The sequence below is a fragment of the Lotus japonicus genome, chromosome 3, assembly GCF_012489685.1.
Source record: "Lotus japonicus ecotype B-129 chromosome 3, LjGifu_v1.2".
NCBI classification, from domain to species: Eukaryota; Viridiplantae; Streptophyta; class Magnoliopsida; order Fabales; family Fabaceae; genus Lotus; species Lotus japonicus.
In genome coordinates this window covers 44,103,415-44,116,022 of record NC_080043.1, presented here as the reverse complement: position 1 = coordinate 44,116,022, position 12,608 = coordinate 44,103,415, and positions in this window count along the sequence as shown.

Below are 12,608 nucleotides of genomic sequence, written 5' to 3'. Positions count from 1 at the left end.
AGGATTGTATCGAAGTCGATTTAAGTTATAGACGATCGTTATACGCTTAAAACCTAGGTCAGAAACCCTAGTATATAGCTAGTTTTCACTTTAGGCATGATGGAAGTTAATTCCAAAAATCTTCAGAGAAATGTTAGAACTTCTCTTTTTCCATATATCAAAATCGTTTCGAGGCGAAAACTCTAGGATCTACGAACGTCCGATTCCAATCATCGGAAGTTTGCCGAAACCGAAACCCTGGTATTTCAAAACCCTAGAATCACTCGACAATGAAGACTTTTTCTATTCAGAGCTTCAAATGAAGATTCTACACGCGTACACCCATTTCTCTTGATGATTTCAATCTTTCTTCAGAAGGAAGTTTTCTATTCCGACATCCGATGCAAAAAGCAACTTATCGGGTAAAATAGTTTTATACCGATTATGCATTAGTCGCCAAAAATACAAGGAGACCTCTTTATAGTTTTGGAATTCTTTTGCCAAAACATATCTTAGAATTCATGGAGAATGAAGCCAGAAAAATCAGATTCGCGAACTTTCATTTTACCGCGTTTTGCCAACCTCTATATATAGCCAAGAAATGAGAAAAAAACACAAAACCATACCCATTTTCTCTCTCAAAGCCGCGAGTTTCACAAGGGAAGGAGGAGGAGAGATTTTCTTCATTTCTTGCTTGATCGTCGATCAATCAGTTGCTGCTTCAAGGTTTCGAGGTATAGTCGCTAATCCTTACCTCTGATCGCTTTTTCCATAGCTTTTTGTAGACTTTTCTGAGCTGATAGTTTTGAGGTTTTTTGCAAAAACTATCCTGAATATTTCATTTTGATTCTAAACCTCTTCCTTACATGCCCAAGATCACTTCTGCCGGATTAGATTTTCCGTTATGCGCCAGATTTCCGCCGGAATCAATTTATGCCTAAATACCCATTTTTGGGAGTAAAGCTTCAACCTTTAGGCTGAAAACTATCGCCTTAGCTTAGTGCTAGTAGGATTAGTTGTCATAAACGTCGTTAGTAACGTCCCTGTCAAATTTGGCTTTTTGGGATTTCAGTTTTGAAATTCTAAGTTAAAAATCATGACCAAAATACCCCTGCGACAGTTTTTGATCCGATAATTTTTCCGAGTTCAGAATACCCTTAGTTACGGCTAATGATAGCATAAAAACCAAGTTTGATCGAAGAAAAATCGAACCCTACCATTAACCAAAGTGGCCGAGCACTCTAGGGGGAGGGAGGAAAATTCCTTTTTCCGAAAACTTGTCCTTTCGCGCTAGATTATCGTACCTCGGAGTATGATTACTTCGTGTAACCTTAGTAAGTATTGATAGCTTAGTTTCGATAGATTCTGATAGTATTTCTGCGGTTTTGCTCTAAAGGTGATTTTGAGGAATTCCAGCGGAGCAAGGCTTTGATTGTGAAGGAGCGTTAGAGATCATCCTGGAGAATCTTCAGGTGAGGGCTTCTCACTGAATCTCTAGTTAATGCTTAGGGTCGACGCTTTCGACATTGATTTACTGTTTATGCACTTGTTTGTGTTTGATTGGGAAAAATGTTTTCTGAGGCTTCGGCTGACAATGGTAGATGATTCATCTACTGAATGTTTTTGGAGAGGTGGAATTACATGCTAATGAAGGTATGAAAAACGGTAGAAAGGGGGGGGTTTGAATAACGTTTTCAGTACAAAACTACCACCTTAAAGATTTTGACAAATCTTTGAGAACTTAAGTGCTAAAGATAAGAGATAGAAAAGCACACAAGGATTTTATCCTGGTTCACTTGATAAATCACTCAAGCTACTCCAGTCCACCCGTTAAGGTGATTTCTTCCTTCTTAGAATGAAGGCAATCCACTAATCAGGTAAGAGTTACAACTGCACTTGAAACCTACAAGTGACTAACAATTACACTGACTTAGCTCACACTAAGATTCACTCTCTTAGTCTTCTCTAGGATCCGATCAACCTTGATCTCCTAAAGGAATCACCACTAAGATTCACTCTCTTAGTCTTCTCTAGGATCCGATCAACCTTGATCTCCTAAAGGAACTAAACAAACTGTTTATCAAAGAATTGTTTACAAGAGATTTGCTTCTAAAAAGCTAATAGTAAACACAATGAATTTCAGATGAAAGAAAGCTTAGAATATTTTGAATGTCTTGCGCGTGTGTATTGCTTCTAGCCGCTTCTTTCAATCTTCAGCCTCTATATATACTCCAAGGATTAGGGTTTAGCGTTGCATGGGAAATGCTACCGTTGGAGGGCAGTTCTGGAAAATCCAGCTTCTGCTGTGGCTGAGAACGTTAGGTAGGTCGTCAGGAAGGTACACTTGCTTTTGTACTTGGATAGCGACTTGACCTTTTAACCTAGGAGACCTCTGATCAGGGGAATACTTCATATTGGAACTCGTGAAGCCGGTTGATCAGAGTCAGAGGGAAAGCACAGATCCTCTGACCATTGTATCTTCTGATTCTGAACTCAGAGGGAAGAACATGGCCTTCAGAGTTTCTTGCTTCTGGACTTCAGAGTTTCCACTATTCTGCTTCTGGATCTTCAGAGTCTTCTACACCATCGGAACATCTGAACCTTCAGTGTTTCTTGGTTATCAGAACTTCTGGATCTTCAGAGCTTCTAGCGACTGAGTCCACATCAGAGTTTGTATAGCTTCAGAACTTCTGAAGCTTTTCCACTGTTCATACTGAACATGGTGAATGCGAAAGCGTTGCTTGGGTTACCCTTTATACACAGTGCTTCTGATTTGTGTGAGATTGAGTTGAGGTCAGAGCCTGTAAATAGCACACTCAGAAAAACACGTTAGAGTACCACAATTGTTCATATCAAAAGGTTAACTTGTAATCATCAAAACATAGAGTTGTACTACTAGATCAAAACTTGATCTTACAATCTCCCCCTTTTTGATGATGACAAAACTAAGATTTTTGATGAACAATTCTTAAACATTAAACTGAATTCACTCAGAGTTTAGAGATATAGAATAAGACTTATCCTGATGTGAATAGTTTTCTTGCTCATTCTGAATTCAAGTCACTGCTTGATTCTGAGTTTAGCTCCCCCTGAATCTAATACTTGATGAAAACGTTAGTAAAGTCTAGATTCTGAGCTAAATGATGTAAGAGTTCAGAGTGAAAAACTTATGACATAGATGAAAAACGAATAATCAGAGCGCATAAGTGATCAGAGTCATGGACAAGGTATCAGAGTCTTGGGTATCAGAGTCAACTTAGAATCACTTCAGAAGAAGTGAAATGTATTCCTTGTATTTGCCCAGTGACACATCTATGGTCATGAAGGTGGAACTCTTAAATTCTCCAAAAGAAAAATAAATCACACTAACACATCTTACATATCAAAAACTGGGTTTACTCGCCCTTTTTGTCATAAGCAAAAAGCTTGGGGTGTGAAAAACTTAGCTTGAAGTACAAGGTACTCCCCCTTAGAGAAGGTCTAAGTTTAAAAGAAAATGAAAACGATGTAAGAATCAGAGTTAGGCGAAAATAAATAGAAGAGTTAATGCAAGGGATGAACGTTTACCACCGGTCAAGTGAGTAAATAGAAGGGTCAGTTACCAAGAACTTAACCTCGAGAAACTGTAAGAGCATTAACTTTCAGAGAGAAAGTGAAGCCTATAAAAAGCGTTGGAGAGAAAGGTAAGCTTCACACCTCGAATAATTTTCAGAAAAAAATGGCATCATACAACGTAGCACTAGAAGAGCTGAGGAAGAAGGCCTTTGAAGAGGACTTGTTCCTGAACATCAGGCATCCAGAGGGTGCAACGACCATCGCGGAGCTGACACGGACACTGCTGGAAGAGGACCTGCGTCCAGAGTTGGAGAGAGATCTGAAGGAATTTCTTGCCTTCGTGGAGGAGGTGCAAGAACTCAGCCGGCTTGAACTCAAGCTGCTGGAAGAGAAAGAGAGTTTGGAAGAGAAGCTCAAGACTTCAGAAGAGATTCTGGAGAGGGATGAGCTAAAGATCAGGCTCAACAACATCCAGCATGTACTGGATCGTCTGGAGAAGGATAGGTCAGAGCAGCGCCAGGAGTGCAGAAGAATGAGGAGGGATCCTCCATTCTAGATTTATATGATGTAAAGAAATATGTTGTAAACACAAAACAATTATGAATAAAACGAGATTTTTGCAAACATATGTGACACAAATATATATAAGGATATGCATATATAATCACAAACAAATAGAATAGAATAAGTAAATAAAAAGGAAACAGAGTTTGAATAAAATAACGTTAAACAAAAAGAAAGAAAAAGAAGAGATCCTAAACTAAGGTTTGTCAGTGCGTCGCAGAAGTTCCATCATCATTTGCTTCATCTCAATCAGCATGGATTCATGAGTGTCAAGACGTTGTTCCATGATGTCGAGTCTGGATGAGCTTGTCTGAGTAGAGCTGGAAGGAACATTCTGAGCCGCTTGAGGATCTGGAATGGAAGCAGAAGCAGCAGGAGTAAACACAACTGGTGCAAGTCGCTCTGCCTCAGCCTCAGCTTCAAGACGCTCTGCCTCAAGTTTGGCTTGTTCAGCCTGAGCTGCTGCTTGACGTGCAGCTTCTTCTGCTTGCTCTTTCTTTCTCTTGGCTTCTTCAATAGCTTCAAGAAGCTTATTTCTCTGTTCTAATTCATGAAGAGCCACCCTTCTAGCAAGCCTTTGCTTTGCAGCCTCAATGCTCTGACTGCCCTCTGCATGCAGGAGCTGCATCATAATCGGAACTTGAGCCACTAGCCAAGTGCTCAGATTGTTCCACTCATCAGCCACATTTTCAGCATTCTCACTAAGATCAGTCTGACCGTGCACATTGCGGAGCCTCAAGGAGGCTTCATGATAGAAGATATTGATGCACTCAGAGAGAGATGTGGGTTGAAGGTGAGTATAGGGAATTATGGAGAGGTTGGGTTCAGGAGAGGCTGGGTGATTGCTGCTATGAGCTTCAGAGGCACCTTGTGGAGAACCAATGTTAATCATGGGAGCATTGGGTTCAGAGGTTCCAAGGTGAGGGTCTGAAGTTTCAACCAGAGGGTGAGGTGATCTAACCGAGGATTGGTTAGACACTGATTGTTCGGGTGCAGGGTCTGGTTGAATGGGCTCTTGTGGGTCAGGGACAGGGTGAGCTTGTGGAACTAAGGGGTCTGCCTCTTGGATAGGATTAGCCAAGATAGGTTCATCTGGGTCAACTAGACGTTCAGGTCTAGGGCCAGGATATCTCCTAGGGCTTGGACAGGTAAGGTAATATTCTTCCAAGGCAGATACCTTTTCTTTTCTAACCTCCATGAATTTTCTAATTGATTCAGAGGTATTGGAGGGAGGAGAGTCAATAACATTGATTGGGAAGGATACAGGTGTGAAGGCAGTTGATGAGTCTGTATCCGTGGTTCTGGCAGCAGGACGTTCTGATGCTCTGGGAGCAGAGTGATCAGACGTTCTGGGTTGTGGTTCTGGTTGGTTGGGCTCAGGTTGGTCTTGGACGATTGGTTCAGAAGATAATGGGTCGTATGGAATGGTAAGGAGAGATGTTGGTTCTTCTGACCTAGAGGGTTGACTCTGAAGCAAATTCCAGAGTGGTGCTTCAGTAGGAGAAGGTTGAAAGAAAGAGGATCTTGGGGAATGTGGTGGAGAGGTGGTTTGTGCGGCTGGCTGGGATTCAGGAATAGGAGTGAGGGGATTTGAGGAGTGTTGGAGCAAGGCAGAAATAGGAAGTGCATCAAATAAATTCAAATCATCATCAAAAGCAAGTGCAGGCTTACTTGAATGTGCTGATGATCGAGTCACTCTGGCAGGAGGTTCAGTCCTTCTGACCACTGCAGCAACTGGTTCCACCCGAGTAGGCTTCACCACGATTCTGACTTTCTTCTTCTTCTTCTGGGGAGGACCATCCTCACTATCATCATCATCACCATCATCAGGCTTTCTCTTTGTCGTCTTGACCAGAGGGACATCAGATTCTTCAGAGGATTCGTCCAGAACCATCTTCCTCTGAGCTTTCCTCTTGGGAGGAGAAGGAAACTCTGGAGCTGGTGGTAGTCTGCTGACGAAATCATCAAGGTCAATTTCGAAACCTTGAGCCCTGAGGTCTTCAACATAGCATCTGATGGCTTCAGGATGGTCTGCTTGTGTCCACAGAGGGTAGTCATTCAGAGGCATCCTTCTGCTTCTGATCTCAGAGGATGTGTCTTCACGAGCAGGAGCAATCTTCTTCTGGATTAAGCCCATCTTCTTCAAGGAGTTTGCAGTGAAGACATCACTGACAATTGTGCTCAAATCCTCTGTGCAACCAGTATTGATCAAATCTTGCACCAAGTTGCTTTCAATGAGAAAGTCTGAGAGCAGCCTCCCAAAAGGGATATATTTGATTGCAGACTTGATGGAGGCGGTGGTGCGAGACTTCCTGATGCATTCCTTCAAGTAGGAGAACAGGAAGTAGGGAAGGCAGATCTTCTCCTGATCTTGGATGAAGAACAACATCGCCTTCTGGTTGAAGTTGATGTAGTCTGGAGAACTGCCCTTCGGTCTCTGATTGATGCAGTTGAGCAGGATCTTGTGCCAGATCCTGAGTTTGGGGTGAAGGTCCATCACCTTGTAACTCGTCTTGCCCGGTTGGAAGGTGGTGTACAGGGCCTTGTTGACTTTGTCTTTGGTGCTGGGTTTCAGCTTGGATTCCGTCAGTTGGAACCGATACCCATAAGCAGTTTCTGCTCCTAGCAGATTCACGAATGACTTCTCAGTGATGATGATCTTCCTGCCAAGAATGTGAGAGACCACTTGAGTATCATCGCAGTCTGCGTGCTTCCAGAATTCCTTTACCAATTTCTCATATACCGGTCCTTGAAGTCGGTTGAAATAATTTCCCCAACCTTGAGCTTGGACTTCAGGACGAAGATCAAACCCATTTGCAGCCAAGTTATCGAGGTTGAATCTCCATTCTGCTAGGACTTGGAGTTCCTCAGGAGCAAATACACAGTGAACGGCACAGCCCCGTTCTGCAATTGGAACAATTTGCTCTTGAGCTTGAACTTGTTCTTGTGCCGGGTTCTCAGAGCCCCTTTGACCCGTTGCCAAACCGACTACCATGTGAGGGAACTGAGGTGCATCTGCAGCAGATCTTCTGGTTTGTCTCACCATTTTGAAGAGGTTGAAGGTTTGAGGTAGAAAATGAAGTTTGAAGGATGAAGAGAAATCGAGAGAGAATTCAAGAAAGAGGCGGTTTTGAAAAGCAGAGAGTGCGTGAGTGAAAACCGGAAGTGAACGAGAACGTGTGTGTATAGTGGGTTTTATCAAATAACCGTTGTTGATTCAAAAAGCACTTTAAGATCAACGGTTGAAAATTAAAGATAGATAGTAAAATACACAATCACACACAGGAGATAAGCATATCTACACGCAATCATAACAGACTGTCACACGGGCACAAGGAATTATGCACCAGAAATTCTGACACACGTGTTGTTGTCTCAGCTTCAGAGTCAGTACCAGTGGGCACACACACTCTGATTGAGTTACCTTCTGGACTAGACATCTTCTGATCAAGAAGTATCATAGTCAGAGGTTCTGATCCATCTTCACTCTGGACAAAAGTCCATGTTTAGATTTTTCAGAATAAAATTAAATCTATCTTCAGCTAAGGGCTTTGTAAAGATATCTGCCCATTGATGGTCAGTATCAACAAACTTCAGAAGAAGTACGCCCTTCTGCACATAATCTCTAATGAAGTGATACTTTACCTCAATGTGCTTTGCCCTTGAATGCAAGATAGGATTCTTGCTCAACGAGATTGCAGCAGTGTTATCACAATAAATTGGGATATTGCTCTCAAGGATCTGATAATCCTCCAGCTGATGTTTCATCCAGAGCATCTGAGTGCTGCATATTGCTGCTGAGATATATTCTGCCTCTGCAGTTGATAGTGCAATGGTTGATTGCCTCTTGCTTGCCCATGAGACTAGATTGCCTCCCAGAAATTGACAATTTCCGGAAGTACTTTTTCTCTCTGTTCTATCTCCAGCATAATCAGCATCACAATAACCTGAAAGCTTATACTCTGATGTTTTCTTATACATCAAGCCAAGGTTAGTGGTGCCTTTCAGATACCTTAGGATCCTCTTAACAGCAGTTAAGTGGGTTTCCCTTGGATCTGATTGGAAACGAGCACATAAGTGAACACTAAATAATATGTCTGGCCTAGATGCAGTTAAGTATAGAAGTGAACCTATCATTCCACGATAGAGCTTCTGACATACTTTACCACTTTTATCTTCTTTCTCCAAAATGCATGTAGGATGCATTGGAGTCTTGGCCACTGTAGATTCCAGCATATTGAACTTCTTCAGAAGTTCTTTAGTGTACTTGCTCTGATGGATATATGTTCCTTCTGGTGTTTGATCAACTTGTATTCCCAGAAAGTACTTTAATTCTCCCATCATACTCATCTCAAATTCAGCCTGCATCATCTCAGAAAATTCTTTGCATAGAGATTGATTAGCAGAACCAAATATAATATCATCAACATAAATTTGCACAATTAAGATATCATCTTTATAAGTCTTGCAAAACAGAGTTGTATCTACTTTACCCCTTACAAACTCATTCTCCAGAAGGAATGAGCTAAGTCTCTCATACCATGCTCTGGGAGCTTGCTTCAGACCGTAGAGTGATTTCTTCAATTTGAACACATGGTCTGGTTTCTTTTCATCTTCAAAACCTGGGGGTTGATGAACATAGACTTCCTCTGAGATATAACCATTTAGGAAGGCACTCTTTACGTCCATCTGATGTAGAACTATGTTGTGATTTACTGAGAAGGAGATCAACAGTCTGATTGCCTCCAGTCTTGCTACCGGAGCAAATGTTTCAGTGTAGTCTATTCCTTCCTGCTGGCTGTAGCCTTGAGCAACTAGCCTTGCCTTGTTTCTGACTACATCTCCTTTCTCATTCAGCTTGTTTCTGAATACCCATTCCGTTCCAATAACATGGACACTCTCAGGCTTCTTCACTAAGCTCCAAACATCGTTCTTGGAAAATTGATTCAATTCTTCTTCCATGGCCAGAATCCAATCCTTGTCCTGAAGAGCTTCATCTATGGACTTGGGTTCAATTAAGGACACCAATCCTTTCAGACTCAGCAAGGTCTCTTCAGAGGGTCTGAAGGCAGATCTGGTTCTGACTGGTTCATCTTTGTTGCCCAGAATCAATTCCTTAGGGTGAGCTGCAGTGATTCTGCTCTTCTTCAGAGTTTGTGAGTTAGAGGGACCAGCTTCTTCCTCTGGTTCATCTTCCTCTGGCTCAACTTCCTCTGGAGCTTTGCCTTTGTCAGAAACATTAATGCTTAAATCTGCAAACTTTTCAACTAGCTTTGACTGGTCAGAGTCAAGCTTATCATCAAATCTAACATGAATAGATTCTTCAATAGTCTTAGCATCAGTATTATAAAATCTAAAACCTTTAGATCTATCAGAATAACCAAGTAATAGACACTTAGAAGACTTAGCATCAAATTTATGCAATCTATCCTTAGTATTGAGAACATAACAAACACAGCCAAAAGGATGAAAATAAGAAATGTTGGGTTTTATGTTCTTCCACAATTCATAAGGAGTCTTATTCAGAATTGGTCTCACAGAGATTCTGTTCTGAATGTAACATGCTGTATTTACTGCCTCTGCCCAAAAGTGCTTAGCCATGCCAGTTTCTTGGAGCATGGTTCTAGCCATCTCCTGAAGAGTTCTGTTCTTCCTCTCAACAACACCATTTTGTTGAGGAGTTCTGGGACAAGAGAAATCATGGGCAATTCCATAGGAATCAAACAGACTCTCAAACTTGTCATTCTCAAACTCTCCACCATGGTCACTTCTGACACGCACAATCCTACAAGCCTTCTCGTTTTGCACTTGAGCAATGAAGGTAGAGAACACAGCATGAGACTCATCCTTGCGGGTTAGAAACTTTACCCATGTCCAGCGGCTATAGTCATCAACTATAACCATCCCATATCTCTTGCCACCTATAGACTCAGTTTTCACTGGTCCAAAAAGGTCGATATGCAGAAGTTCCAACGGCCTTGAGGTTGAGACAACATTCTTTGCCTTGAAAGGGACTTTTGTGAATTTGCCTTTCTGACATGCTTCACAAAGAGCGTCTGAAGCGAACTTCAGATTGGGTAAGCCCCTGACAAGGTTTAGCTTGCTCAGCTGAGAAATCTTTCTCATACTGGCATGCCCTAACCGTCTATGCCATACCCACTGCTCTTCATTAACAGACAGAAGGCACTTCACATTCTGAGCCTCCAACTCAGATAATCTGATCTTATAGATGTTGTTCTTCCTCTTGCTGTTAAATAGAACAGAGCCATCGATCTGACTTACTGCTCGGCAGGACTTTTGATTGAATATAACATCATAACCCTTGTCAGCTAATTGACTTATAGACAATAAGTTATGTGTTAAGCCGTCTACCAATAAAACATTATCAATGCATGGACTACTATCTACACAAATAGTACCAGTACCAACAATTTTACCCTTTTCATTTCCTCCGAAGCCAACTTCGCCTCCAGGCTTAAGTTTCAGCTCTCGGAACATACGCTTTTCTCCCGTCATGTGACGCGAGCATCCACTGTCTAGATACCATGATTGGTGTTTCAGTGGAGCTATCAAGGATATCTGCAACATAGATAATCTTGTCCTTAGGTACCCACTTTCTGGGTCCTCTTTTGTTAGTTACCCCAGAGGTTCTGATCACCTTGGGTGTCTCAACATAATATTTTAAAGGAATACTTGCATGATATTTAGTCATAGAGAAAGATCCCTTTTTAAGAGGATGTATAGCAACTTTAGCAGGTACAGGATCAGGCAATATGGTACCAGAGGGAACAAAGCATTCATACAAGGATTTAGCTTTAGACACAGAAGGCTCATTTCTAATTGGTTTAGAATAGCCAATGCCATGCATTCCATTTCTGCTTACGCCATAGATCATTGAAGCCATTAGGCTTCTATCCACGCTTTTAGCTAGGAATCTTTGAAAAGACTTTTCATACTTGGATTCATTTCTACTATCAGAGGCATCACAGGCAACAATTTCTTCTAACTTAGCAATCTGGTTCTTAAGCACAGAGTTAGAATTTACCAAAGCATGATTTTCATTTTTCAAATCTGAAATAATTTTCTCATGTTCAGAAGGAGTCTTGGAGACAGCAGATAAGTTCTTTTTCAACTTTTTATGCTTAGACAATAAAGAGTTATACTTATCCATGATATCAGACAAAGCATGTTTCAGTTCAGAGGTAGAGAAAGAAGCAAATACCTCATTTTCATCGTCTGAGTTAGGATCTCCTTCTGATTCTGAGTCAGAGTCAACAGCTTCCTTTGACTCTGCTTCCTTGTCTTTGACAATTGCCATGAGTCCTTGGACTTCACCATCAGAGTCAACATCCTCTGACTCTGATTCATCGAATGTCACCATCAGACTCTTCTTCGTCTTGAAGTGCTTCTTTGGCTTCTTGTCTTTCTTCAACTTTGGACAATCACTTTTGTAGTGCCCAGATTCTTTGCACTCAAAACATGTGACTTCCTTGATTGAAGACTTCTTCTGGCCTGAGGACTCATACTTTCCTTTTGCCTTTCCAGAGCCTTTGAACTTGCTCTGCCTGTGCTTCCAGACGCGGTTGAGTCTCTTGGAGATCAGAGTCAGCTCATCTTCATCAGAATCTTCTGATGCTTCTTCAGATTCTTCTTCTTCAGCTTGAAGAGCCTTTGACTTCTCAACCTTAGCCTTTTCAGATTTGGATTTCAAGGCTATGGACTTTTTCCTCAGATCTTGCATCTCTGAGCGTTTCAGCTCATGGCATTTCAAAATGCTGATGAGTTCTTCTAAACTCATATTCTCAACGTCTCTCGTGAGCTCTATTGAAGTCACCAAAGGCATCCAACTTTCAGGAAGACACCTGATGACCCTTATGACATGATCTTTTGTTGTGTAGCTCTTGTTGAGAGGTCGTATGCCAGCTACAAGCAATTGAAATCTGGAGAACATTTCTTCAATGGACTCATTTGGCTCCATGATGAAGGATTCATACTTTTGGATCAAAGACAATGCCTTTGATTCTTTGACTTTCTTGTTTCCTTCATGAGACATCTTCAGAGAATCAAAAATGCCTTTAGCAAACTCACGATCTGTAATCTTCTGGTACTCTTCATAGGAAATAGCACTTAGAAGAATTGCTCTTGCTTTGTGATGTTGTGAGTACAGCTTCTTTTGATCTGCAGTCATCTCTGACCTTGGGATCTTCTTGCCATCTGCATCAACTGGACGCTCATAGCCATCCACAATAATATCCCAGAGATCTGCATCGAAACCCAGAAAGAAACTTTCCAGTCTATCTTTCCAATATTCGAACCTTTGACCGTCGAACATAGGAGGCTTTGCGTTGTAACCATCTCTTTGAGTTTCACTGGTGGTGGCAGCCATTGTTTTTCACACCGGCCCGGATCACTGAACACTGTTAGGTGTGGTAATCAGAACTTGCGCTCTGATACCAATTGAAGGTATGAAAAACGGTAGAAAGAGGGGGTTTGAATAACGTTTTCAGTAC